Below are 12476 nucleotides of genomic sequence, written 5' to 3' on the forward strand. Positions count from 1 at the left end.
CTGCCTAGCATGGTAAATAAGACATATGAAAAAAAAAACACCTAAATGCCATACAAATAAAGTATAGAATATATACATATAATATATGGTAACAACTCACTCATAATCCATTGTTAAAAATGAAAAATAATTCCCCTATTAAAAAGACAGTGAATGCCTAATCTTACAAATCCTAGCAATGTTCACTTGCTCAAGCGTTACGGTTTGGATCAAGTGTTGGTAGGCTACAGTTTTACAAGCCAATGTTTAAGTAACAATTTATAAGAAGTGGGAAAATGTCATGCACAGAGAAAAGTCTGCTTCAGTAAAAAGAGAAAAATATTATTAAACCAACTTTATTAACAAAATGTTGAACTTTGTTCTGTACTGCATTGTAAATATTTTAAACTAATGCAGTATGTTTTGCCAACATTGAGGTTAAATCATTCATCTTTTCACTGCAGGCACTGGTGAATAGCAAAAGCGCTTTAAATGTCTGTGAAATGTTTTTGAAGTAGAAGCAAGAGTGGTCTTTTAACAAACTCCTGGTTTACAGTGATAGTTTTGGCACCTCAGGAAGAATGTGGGAGAGAGACTTAGACTGAAAAAATGGAAGTCATAAAAATCATAAACCTATGCAGTTCAGTTAGTTTATTTTGTGGAGCATTTACAGTTACTATTAAATGCAGTTCCTTGCCTCAGACTGAAGCACAAACATTGCCACCATGTTTGTTAATGACTTTCCTCTTTGTGGCTTCATCCATGAGTCTTCACATCAGCAACACTTCTACCCACAGCATCAACTTTCTTTAAATACCTGCTTAAATCTCTGTTCAAGTCCTATTTTATTCCCTGTGGAATTAAAAGCCCAGCTTTTGAGTTCCATAGTACTGTCTAGCAGTTTGCTTCTTTGTTTATGTATCAAGTAATTTCAGATAGTTATTTCCCTTTTTACAATTAAATGCCATTTTGAAATCACAGAGTATCGCATTTGAAACCAAATCTTTTCACTTTGTTAAAAAACTGTAAACTGCAGCTTTAGTCACTTTGGTGGTAAAATTAAGGACACAATTTTATGGATATTTGCTGATGTCCTTCCATTTCACTGTTGCAGTTATTCATAACATGAGGGATCCCCTGCCAAGGGTAGCCCGATGTCCGGCCAGTATACCAAAGCCTTAAGGTCTGCCATACATCACATATATGCTCCTCGCGTAATGTAGGGCACAAAAGTGATGTCCTGACATACCATCCTCAGTACTTCTTTGCCGCCAATCCAGATACCATCTCTGATCATCAGTGTGATCGTACGTGACGCTGCTGGTGTACCTAGCGTTTGGAGTGCCCTCTTGGGTTTCTTTGCCTGTCTTTTGTTGCATTTCTTTGTTGTGGGGTTTCATGTCATCCAGGAAGGGCAAATGCCAGTGTGGGAGACAGATTCCCCATAAAGGCTATCACAGGCAGTGTTTGTTTTGTTTAGGGCTGTTAATTACCAGATTCATATGAATAGATAAGTTTTGGCTCTCCTTTCTCAGGCTTGTCAGGTTGTTTCTGACCTTACTGATTCTGAGGGTAAGATTTTTTGCCTTGCCTTTGTTAGGGGCTTCTTCTCCAGGTAGCTTTCCAATCTATTAAGCATAGTGATAATGCAGCAGATACTTCCTCTAGGGCTGCTGCTTCAGGATCTGTTTTGAGGAGATATTCTTGACTACAGCTTCAATCTGCGACTCATGCTGTTAACGCCAAGTTGATGGATGCTCCTCTGGACAACAAATCTTTATTTGATGCTGCTGCTGATTTGTTCAAGTCCCTGCAGGAGGAAGGCAAGGATTTACAGGATCTGAAGCATATTTTTGTTTCACCTGTGCCTAAGTTCCAAATGGACTATCCTTCTAAACCAGCTTTTGTTAGAAGGCAGTCTCATCCGCCACCTAAAGGTAACAACATGTGGTAGGAGGGCTTTTCCAGCTAAATCTACCCAGACTACTCCTGCTCAGAAGCTGCCCTTTCCTGATAAACCAGGTGCTTTCTGACTACCAGACTCTTCCCAGCCACATTCTTCTTTCTGTTCATCTTTCTCTGTCTCTTCTTGTTTGGTTAAGCATTACCCAAGACTCTTAGGTTTTTTCCATCATTCACCAAGGGTATTTTATGGTTTGGAAATGTCCTCCCCCCTTCATGGGCATTCCTCAGCCACCTGAAGAACAGTTAAACTTATTTCCAAAGGTGCTTCAGGAACTTTTTACTCTGGGCATTATTCAAGAAGTTCCAAAGTGCTAAAAGGGGGAAAGGGTTTTATTCCAGAATGTTCTGGATCTTTCTCACCTGAATACTTTCCTTAAGGTTCCTTCCTTTCAAATGTTATCCTTTCAGACTTTGTTCCCTTTACTGCTTCCTCAGGGTTTTCTGGTTTCTCGGGATTTCACGGATGCTTACCTCCATATCCCTAATCTTCCCCTTTTCAGGAAGTTTTTACATTTCTCTGTTGCTTCCTGGCATTTTCAGTTCTCTGCTTTGCCCTTTGGCTTCTCTACTGCTCCAAGGGTATCCACCAAATGCCTTGCTCCTGTGATTGCTTTCTGCATGATTCAGGGGAGCCAGGTATTTCCTTATTTGGACGATCTCCTGTTTCAGGCATCCTCTCCAGAGATCCTGTTGTAAAATCTTCATTGTGCCATTTCCCATTTGCAAAGTCTGGGGTTCACAATAAACTTCAAAAAGTCCTTTCTAACTCCTTCTCAAGACCATGTTTTTCTGGGGTATAGGATTCAGGTGGTGCCTATGCTGGCATTGCTGCCGCCTCCCAAGATCTTGAATCTCATTTCCTTCTTTCAAAATCTCCTTCCTGTGACCTATGTCATAGCCAGGGAGGTTTTGAGAGCTCTGGGATTTATGGCATCCACCATCTGGTCATATTCTCTGACCATTAGGGAACTGACAGCCCTCTTAGATAGTATTGCTTGTACTGGTGTTAGGATGTATTTTTCACAAATCACCTATAGAAAGGATAGTCAGGTCACTGTGAATGAAAATATTTTTTGGGTAAATACCTACATGGAAAAAATGTCCTGTTTTAAAAAATGGAAACGTGTAGAGCATCCAAGCCTTGTTTTGGGCACGCACATGTTCAGAGAGGATGGTGTGCATTTGTCTAGATTAGGGAAGAGAATTTTTGCAGCAGATATTTTGCAATATTTGACAAACACTAGGCAGGATTTTTGCCATGTTGAAAATTTAACAAACCACAGAGAGCAATATGTGATACATCTCTGATGTTTGTTAATGCTAGGAGCATTAATAAAGTTTTTTTATTAGAAAATTTGCTACATTCCCACAAGACTGATGTTATTATTTGTGAAACATGGTTAAAGAACAATGACTGGAAATCAGATCTTTCAGGGTATAAATGTTTTTACTGTAACAGACATTCTAATAAAAAATCAGGTGGAGGTGTTAGGATAGGGATTAAAGATAACTAGGAGACCTGTGATTATTACATGTTCAGTGATAACACCAACACTATAGACTTTGTAACTGTGACAATAAAGACAACCCTGGAATATATAACAATTCTTAAAGTGTATAGACCACCAAAAACAAGCGCAGATGACCTAGAGGAATTCATACATTTCTTACATGAAACTCTGCTGGGAAGAATAATATTAGCTGGGGACTTAAATTTACCAGAAACAGACTGGAATAATATTGATTCTAAAACGTTAATAAGGAAATTATTCACAACGTATATTTAGGAACAACAATTGCTTCAGATTGTAAAAAATCCTACCAGGGGATATAACATACTAGGCATTTTTTTGTTCCCAAAGAAATTACAGTAACTTCAAGTCAAGTCAAGTTATCACTGAACATGTAATAATCACAGGTCTCCATTGATGTGCAATGATCATGGGGTTATAAAGGTTAATTTGTTGCTAGATAATTCTGCCAAACTGAAATCTAAGCCAGTACACAGAAGGGTAATTAAAGATTATATGGAACCACAACAGTCACTATGTAAAACTAACTGGAGTTAGGTGTTCAGTGGAAAAACTGCAGGTGGAATGTGGAAAGTTTTGAAAGAGAAACTGAGTGCAAAAAATCAAAAAAAAAAACTTGTAACATCAGGCTCTAGACATACAATATCAGGCAGATATATTTCCTCAAGAACAAGATATCTGATTAAGGTGAGAGACAAAAAATATAAGAAATGGAAGAGAGGTTGAACGACAACTTTGAAAACTGAAATAAACAAGCTGGACAAACAGATTAGGCATAGTGTGAGAGAAGATCAAGAACATTTTGAAGAAAATTTATATACAGATATTGAGCATAATAGGCAACCTTTTTATATATACACAAGATGTGGAAGGAGTAAAGACACAAATTGATAAACTGTACAGACTCTAAAATGTATTCTCAGACACAAGAGATTATAGATATATTTACAAAATCTTATGCAAAACAGTTGGCTCCACAAAGAGGGTGTAAATTGTCCTAGTGAAATCCAGGTAACCCCAGACACTTGAATCAAATTAGATTATATTGAAAATGAACTGCACAAACTGGATCGAAACAAAGCACAGGGAGGAAACGGAATTAGTAACAATGACCTGAAAACACTTCAGCAAGAACTTGCAGTATCATTATATCTATTATTCACTAGGTCATATAAATATTGGGAGATTCCTCAAGACTGGAGACATGCACTTATCAAACCTGTTTTTAAGGGAAAGGGGAGTAGGACAAACCCAGAGTCATACAGACCCTTAAGTCTACTTTCATGTTGTGGAAAAATAATGGAGAAGGTAATATCGGATAAGTTATTGTTAGAACTGGATATGTTGGGACTTGAAACCATATATTTTATTTATTATTTTATTTATTTATTGACATTTGTTAACCGGGTTTGTCCAACTGGGCTTGTGGCCCATTTTCAGTGGAGACCAGAGGAGAAAAGCTCCAGTAGTACATTTTATACAAGTACAGTTTTAAACAATATTGATATAATAGCAGTTATAGCAAAAAAGATTCACATATGTTGGGTTACATGCATAAAGTTAAAGTTGCATTAGAAAGAAGCTAAGTAACAATTTTACATTGATATAGTTCAATAGGTCAACAATAAAAAAAATTTTGTATAGAATTATGCAAATGCATAGTAGACACATTGGAGAGAGAGGTGTAATGAGGTACTGAGTATTATCCTTTTGAGGGTACATAAAGGGAAGGAAGTCTAGGTAGGGTCATGGCAAGGGCAGGCTCTGGAATTGAAAAAATAAGCTTTAAGTTCATTTTTAAAGTGTGAGGTGTGGGAGATTGAACGTAAGTCAAGGGGAAGTTTGTTCCAAGCATGGGCAAGGGAGTGTTTATAGAGTAGTTTGCCTACTGACCTTTTTGGGTGGTAGATATCAAGTAATTGTTGGTTAGAAGTACGGAGGGTCCGGGATGGGATGTAGATGGTGACTAAGGAAGATAGAGATGGACAGAAGGAGCGTTTATAAAGAATAGATGTATCAACAATGCATATGTTGAAAACAGATCTATTACCACATGTAACCGTCTGTAACAATGTAATAACAGCTATGAATAAAAAATTGTGTTGTGATATAATGTATATAGATTTAACTTCAGCATCTGACAGGGTCATACACATAACAGTGATCAATAAATTAGTTCAACTAGGTACTGATGTACTCTGGGAGAAGAGGGTAGATTCTGCCCTTCTGAGCTGGGAGTTTCTGGTTAAAGGCTTGTTGTGCCTGCTTATTCAAACTGCTTCTTTCTGAAATTGGTACGCCTTGTTTGCTGTAGCGTAGACTAAATTCAGACCTGCTGAATCTAGCTTTGTTTATATAACTTGAGCACTAATCCAGCCCATCTTTTTTGGAGAAGGTTTCCCTGCACCTTAGTGGCAGAAGTGTGCAGTTAGAACTTGTCTGATCGAAGACTGCTGGAACGGGGCTCAGTTTTTAGCTTTTTATTGGTTAATTTGTTTAAATCAGTTTGCTCATTTGCTACTGTTATATTAAAAAAAATAAACTTTATGCATCTCTGCTTAGCTATTCCTGGTGTCATAAAGTCTGGTCTTCAGATTTTCCCCTAGAACTAGCCAGTTGTTTAGTTTTAGCACTCAAATCTGTTTCTTTGAGCTCAGCACTTGTTCAGACCTCATTGTAAGCACTAAATAAGCTACAAATTACTACAGCACTCAACTTTCCTCACTTGTCTAGAGGAAAACAGTTTTTAGTACTTAATAAATAATGTCTAAGGGTCAGCTCCCGGTGTTTTTTCCTGTCTACCTGATGAATCTGGGCATCTTGGGGCAATGCTGTAATTGCCTCATGTACACAGACAGCCTTTCCTCCTACCACCCAACACTACAACCTGTGAGAGATGCACTCATATAGCCAAACTGGAAGCAAAGCTCTCTTCACCCAAGACTGGACTAGACAGTCAAAAGGAGAGGGTAAACACTTGCACCACACCACACTCATCACATAGTCCCTCCAAACCTATACCACCAAAACACACACACAGCAACACAAAACACACACCTACATTTGCAGAGGCTCTCAATAAAAATCTGCTCAAGCAACAGAGACCTCCAAAGTAGAAATGCATGCAACCTCCACCCGCAACACAACCCAAATGACACATAGCCCACAAACTCAGTGTGCCACTCAACCACAGCCCATAAGGCATAACAACATACCCAACACTCCAGTCATAGGTGACTCTTTAGTCAGGAACACTGATGTTCCACTCACTAGGCTAAACAAGGAGAAAGTTACTGTCAGCTGCCTGTCGGGTGCCAGGATCCACTAGATAAAGCACACACTCAGGTCACTCCACGACAAGTACAGATATGACTCTATCATTGTCCATGTTGTTGTGAATGACCTGAGACATACCTCCCTGGACTACATGAAAAGAAACATGGAGGAGCTCTCCGATCTTGTAGCCAGGAGTGGCCTTAGGTCAACTGGTGCCCTAGGCAAACTCTCACACCACCTAGTGGCCCCATCCTGGTCTACCTGCATCAAATAAATACTGGAAAAGTGCCCCTGCTAGAGCGGCGCCCTAGGCGGCTGCCTAGTTGGCCTATGCCTAAGGCTGGCTATGCTTGTAGCCCAGACAGGTATGAACCTAGCCCTGAGTAGCATCCTGCCATCACCCAGAATGATGCCACAGTACAAGGACAAAATGACTGACTTCAACAATTGGCTAAGCTTCTGGTGTCATTCTAAGGGGATCCAGTATCTGTCTGCCTGGGATGACATGATCAACAGACCACGATGCCTTGCCAAAGATGGCCTGCACCTGTCACCCTTGGGATTCCGGATACTGGCTAAGGCTCTTGCCACCCCTATAGTGCCTTTTTTAGGCAAGATTCAGATGACAAATTCACCAATGTAAAGTACAAGCAAGCAAAATCTGAGGGTAATGCTAGAAATCTAAACCTCAAAATGCATTTACTTGAGGCACTCCTTAAAATGGAGAACATCGACGTCTGTGCAGTGACAAGAGACCTGGTTCAAGGCTTCAGAGAGCACCCCTGCATTACCAGGCTATAATTCATACTGCACCTTTTGGTCACCTAACCTGGACCAAAACACTAAAGGCGGAGCCCTGTCCATCCATATTCATTAAGGATATCCACACCTCCAGGCTAGTTGCTCAGCATAATGCATCCAAGATTATCCATGTGCAACTAACTCTGGGCAAGACCGCAATCCAAATTGTAACTTGATACAGATCCCCCACCATGCCCCAGGATTACCACTTCTCATTTCCTGATACACTGGAAAATGTTAGGGTACAACCCAACACCCTAGTAATGGGTGATTTCAACTACCTCACCATTAACTGGGAAAACTACTAATGTACCAACTCTTTTACTCAACGTTTTCTGGAATTCATAAATTCCAGTGCCTTGGATCAGCTTATCCACACCCCCACCAGAGGCAGCAATATCCCAGACCTGGTCATTAACAACATGGGTGACTGGTGTTCCACACCAGAGGTCAATTCCTTGTTGGTCAGATCTGACCACAAGCTAATTAACCTAAACATCCACATCCCACCCCACCCCCCATTAGGGAAACCACCGTAAAAAATTTCTCCAAAGCCAATTTCACACTTAAGACAGAAGTGGCAAACTTCACGACACCCATGCAGATGGACAATAGAGGTACGACTGCTGAATCCTACTCAAATGCACTTTATAAGCACTTACACAAGTGCATGGATCATGCTATCCCTAACAGAACCAAGATGCTATTCTCAAAACAAAGGAAGCCAATCTGGTGGTTCCATGCCATAAACAAACTCTACAACAGAAGAAAGAAACTGTTGTAAAAAAAGAGTAAAATCCCATGACTGGAAGAACTCCCTGGTCAGCCTCAGTAAGAAGCTGAGAACCCTCATAAAATTCTCCAAAGCTACTTATGAAAACAAAATCACCACTGATTCTAAAGACAACCACAAAGCATTCAGTAGCTATGTCAAAAATCTCAGTGGTAACACTCAGATCTGCTCTGATTTACAGCACAATGGCACTAAATATACAGAACCAACTGATATTGCCAACATCCTGACAGATAAGTTCAGTGCTAACTTCACCCCCCCTCCACCCCCTAAAGGGCCCATCTCTATGCTGAAAGAATGCAGAGTTCCTGTAATCCCGGCTGGACAGGTAAAAGCCACACTCGCCAAAGCCAAGAACACAGCATTCCTGGGACCTGACAACATCCCAGGCTGCATTCTACATGAACTACAGAATGAACTTGCACCCCACCTAAGCACTATATTCAGTCATAGCCTCACCATAGGCTTTGTTCCACTGAATGGCGCACAGCGACGGTTATCCCACTCCATAAAGTTGGAGCCACCACGGACCCTGGGAACTACGTCCGCATTAGCCTAACAAGCCTGGTCTGCAAGGCCATGGAATGTATCATCATGGAACTTATGAACAAAGACATTGGTAATCTCCAAACTCTGGACCCCACCCAGTTTGGGTTTATAAAGGGGGGATCATGTCTCCTAAACCTGATTCTTTGAAGCAGTCACTAAAGCCGTAGATGAGGGTAAGGTGGTTCACACAGCCTCTCTAGATCTCGCCAAGGAGTTTGACACCATCCCCCACTCTGGAATTATAGCTAAACTCACTAAACTAGGTATAAATCCCTATGTCACAAGATGGGTTGCCAACTGGCTCATTGATGGAACCCACACTGTGAAAGTAGCAGGCTCCAAATCCAACTTCAGACCAGTGACAAATGGAGTACCGCAGGGTTCAGTCCTGGGTCCTCTCCTGTTCGGTATCTACTTTTCTGAAGTACAGGCTAACACAGAAGGTCTTTGGCTAATGAAGTTTGCAGAGGACTGCAAACTAGGACCATAATTGAAACTCCTAACGATGTGGACATCCTACAAAAGGGCCTCACTGAGACAGCTGCCTGGTGTCAAAGCCATGGCCACAAGCTCAATGCCAAAAAGTGCATTGTCATCCCCTTTAGTAAAAACTTTGTACCCATGAGCTACCACATAGGTGGTAGAATACTTAACACCGAAAGTGTGATGAGACCTTGGGACACAGATGGACAACAGTCTCTCCTTTGATAATCACATTGCCCCAGTAGTCCGGAAATCCTTCTACGTGGCACACCTCATCAAAAAAGGTTTTTCATCCAGGAAAAAAAAGAGGTCATTGTTCCCCTCTACTTGTCACTCATTAGACCTGTTATAGAGTACAACGCCCCTTTTGGTATGTACCTCAGAAGACATCAACAACAACTGGAAATGTCACAGAAATACCTCACAAAGAGGATTACCAGCCTCAAACAGATGCCCTACGCAGGCCATCTTAAAAAACTCCAGCTTTACTCCAGCGCATATCGCCTACTCAGAGGCAATCTCTGACTAACATACAAAGCTATGTTAAACCCAGAGCTGTTGGACATGCTCCACTTAAAGAAATCCCAATGCCTCTGAGCTACATGCTCTAGGGACCAAAACCTTGTCACCACAATAAACAGAACGTGCTGGAGGGATAGATTCATGTTCCAGAGACTTCCCATACTCTGGAACAAACTACCTATTTATATCAAACAAAGCTCCTTATTAGCACTCTTCAAGAAAAATCTTGATGATAGGATGGGAAATAGGAAATTCACCCCGGGGATCACATCTGTGGCTCTCCTCGACAGGGGCACAGGAAAATAATTTTCTTGGGTGGCGAAAGCCAGGGTACCTTTTTGGCTAGGCTTATTTAGGCCCTAGGGTCGATAGCCTAGTACCTACCTATGAACCTATAATATGGATAGCTGCATGGCTTACAAATAGGACATGGCCAGTGGCGGATTTAGGCATTGGCGCAGGGGCGCGCGCCGGCCCCTTTATAAACTTTTTTTTTTTTTTTTTTTAACTCGGGTGCATCTTCCCTTAGAATCCTATCACCAAACACGCCTAAATTACAACCGAGAGATGCGATTGGAGGTTGTAGTCAGATGGTATTTTTTTTATAACGATCCTCCAACTGCATTTCTCGGTTGTAATTTAGGCGCCTAGTAAGAGACCTATCAAGTATCGCTAAGTTAAATCCTTTTGCCAAAAGGCCATCTAAAATAAAAATACCAAAAATGACTCTGAAACGGGTCTTCAAGTGTAAGGGAGTGATCTGCATTGAGGTAATTTCCTAAGTCTTTTATTTTATTGAATTATCAATTCAATGCACCAAAGAAGCAGTAGATGTGCCGTTCTCTGTATTCTGACTGTGGATAGTGATTTTAGTTCTCCCCTTAAGCACTGCAAATATGCCAGTCACTCTTCTAATTGTTATTCATTCTGCGTTTTCCTATTTCTGGATATAAAAGAAAAAACAGTTTAAGTGCATATTGTTTTTTTTTTTTTCGCTCCTTTCAGTTTGTTTGTCATGTTTTAATCGGGATGCTACTCGTTACTCCTTGCTTTAACTTAGTGCGTGATAACCAGTTTTTACCTCAGTGGCCTTATTGTGCGGTTTTCTGCAATATTTGATAACGATGTCACAGGAGTCAGGACCCACCAACTTTGTACACATCCTCAAAACTGAAGAAATATAACTTTTTTTTTTTTTTTTTTACAGGTTTGTAAACAGAGGTTGTGCTGCACAACCAGAGTTTACAAACCTGTAAGAAACAAAGTTATATTTCTTTGCTTCCCAGCACTGCATGTCCTCTGGCTGGAATATTATTGCAAATGAAGAGAGGACTGTGTCCTCTTGAGAAGCAAAGAAATGTTATAAGATTCTTGTAAAGCAGTACTCCTTAGTGTAGACTTTTGCCATTGGAAATTCTTTGTGTGTGTATGATGCCCAACTGATCACATACAAGAGACAGTGCCCTGTGCTAATAATTAAAAGCGATGTCTTAATTCTGCTCTTCCGTGGGTGGTTGCTGACCTATTACATGCATTAGTAAGAGGTAAGAAGATGTCCTACAAGTTTTCTCTGATGCAAGATGCACCCTCAGAGTGTTTAATTACACATGGCATACGAAGATGGAAAGAGAGGTAGCTTAGCATCTCACTGTGACCATCTTTGTTATCAGACTGCAAGGATATGCTTCACCTGGTTAAAGATTAAAATAAAGTCTGGAAAATAAATAGTTATCTCCAGCAAGTCTCCTTTACTAAGAATTTCTATGCAATTTTTTTTTTGTAAGAACATTTACTTTTGTACCTTTATGTATGTATGTATTTCAGTTACTGAAGTCTGCTCACATTATTTTTTGAGATAGCATTTTCTTTATTATTAATAATGACATACCTGAGCAAACCCTTTGTTATTTCAGTGGTTTCATTTAATGCTCTGTTATCCACTGCAAGAATATGCTACACATGGATCCAGCTTTGTTATACATTTCTTTACCTGCACAATTTGTTTGTTGAACTACTGTTAATGTTAATATGCTGTGATTTATTTATCTTACATATATCAACTGTATCATATTCTGAATTTTCATTTATAGTCTAGGAATCACCTGTGTCCTCTTGAGAAGCAAAGAAGTGTTATAAGATTCTTGTAAAGCAGTGATCCTTAGTGTAGACATTTGCCATTTGGCTCAAAAATGCAAATATAGAGTTAATTGTTCATTATGATAAAAACACTTAAAAAAAACTTGGTCTTGTGTGAGGGTAAGGTTAATTTCATAAGTCTTGTGTTTCCAGAGTTATCCTTGTTACCAAGCTGTGTTTCACTTTCAGGTGAATAACTGGTTATGATTGATTATAGTATATGTGTTAATCATGGTTGCTTCCTCATAAGCAGGAAATATTTTGAATAGTGCTGTGACAAGTAGCAAAAATGAACCTGAAAATGTTAATGTAGTAAATTGCACACAGAGAAATAGTTCTAATAGGCAAGATATCTAATGATTTATTTTAATGCATAAACATGATTGGAATTAATTTTATTGGAGGACATGTTTGCAGGTTAGTTTATGACTCTAATCAGT

General features: G+C 39.9%; 1 protein-coding gene across 1 annotated transcript in view; it reads left to right on the top strand.

The window, feature by feature from the left end:
• The window catches only part of SCARB2 (scavenger receptor class B member 2), a 1439240-nt gene that overhangs the window by 1288819 nt on the left and 137945 nt on the right, over positions 1–12476 (top strand). The gene's annotated exons all lie outside the window — the stretch shown is intronic.

This window comes from Protopterus annectens, chromosome 2.part0 (genome assembly GCF_019279795.1).
Source record: "Protopterus annectens isolate FY-2018-M chromosome 2.part0, PAN1.0, whole genome shotgun sequence".
Classification (NCBI taxonomy): domain Eukaryota; kingdom Metazoa; phylum Chordata; order Ceratodontiformes; family Protopteridae; genus Protopterus; species Protopterus annectens.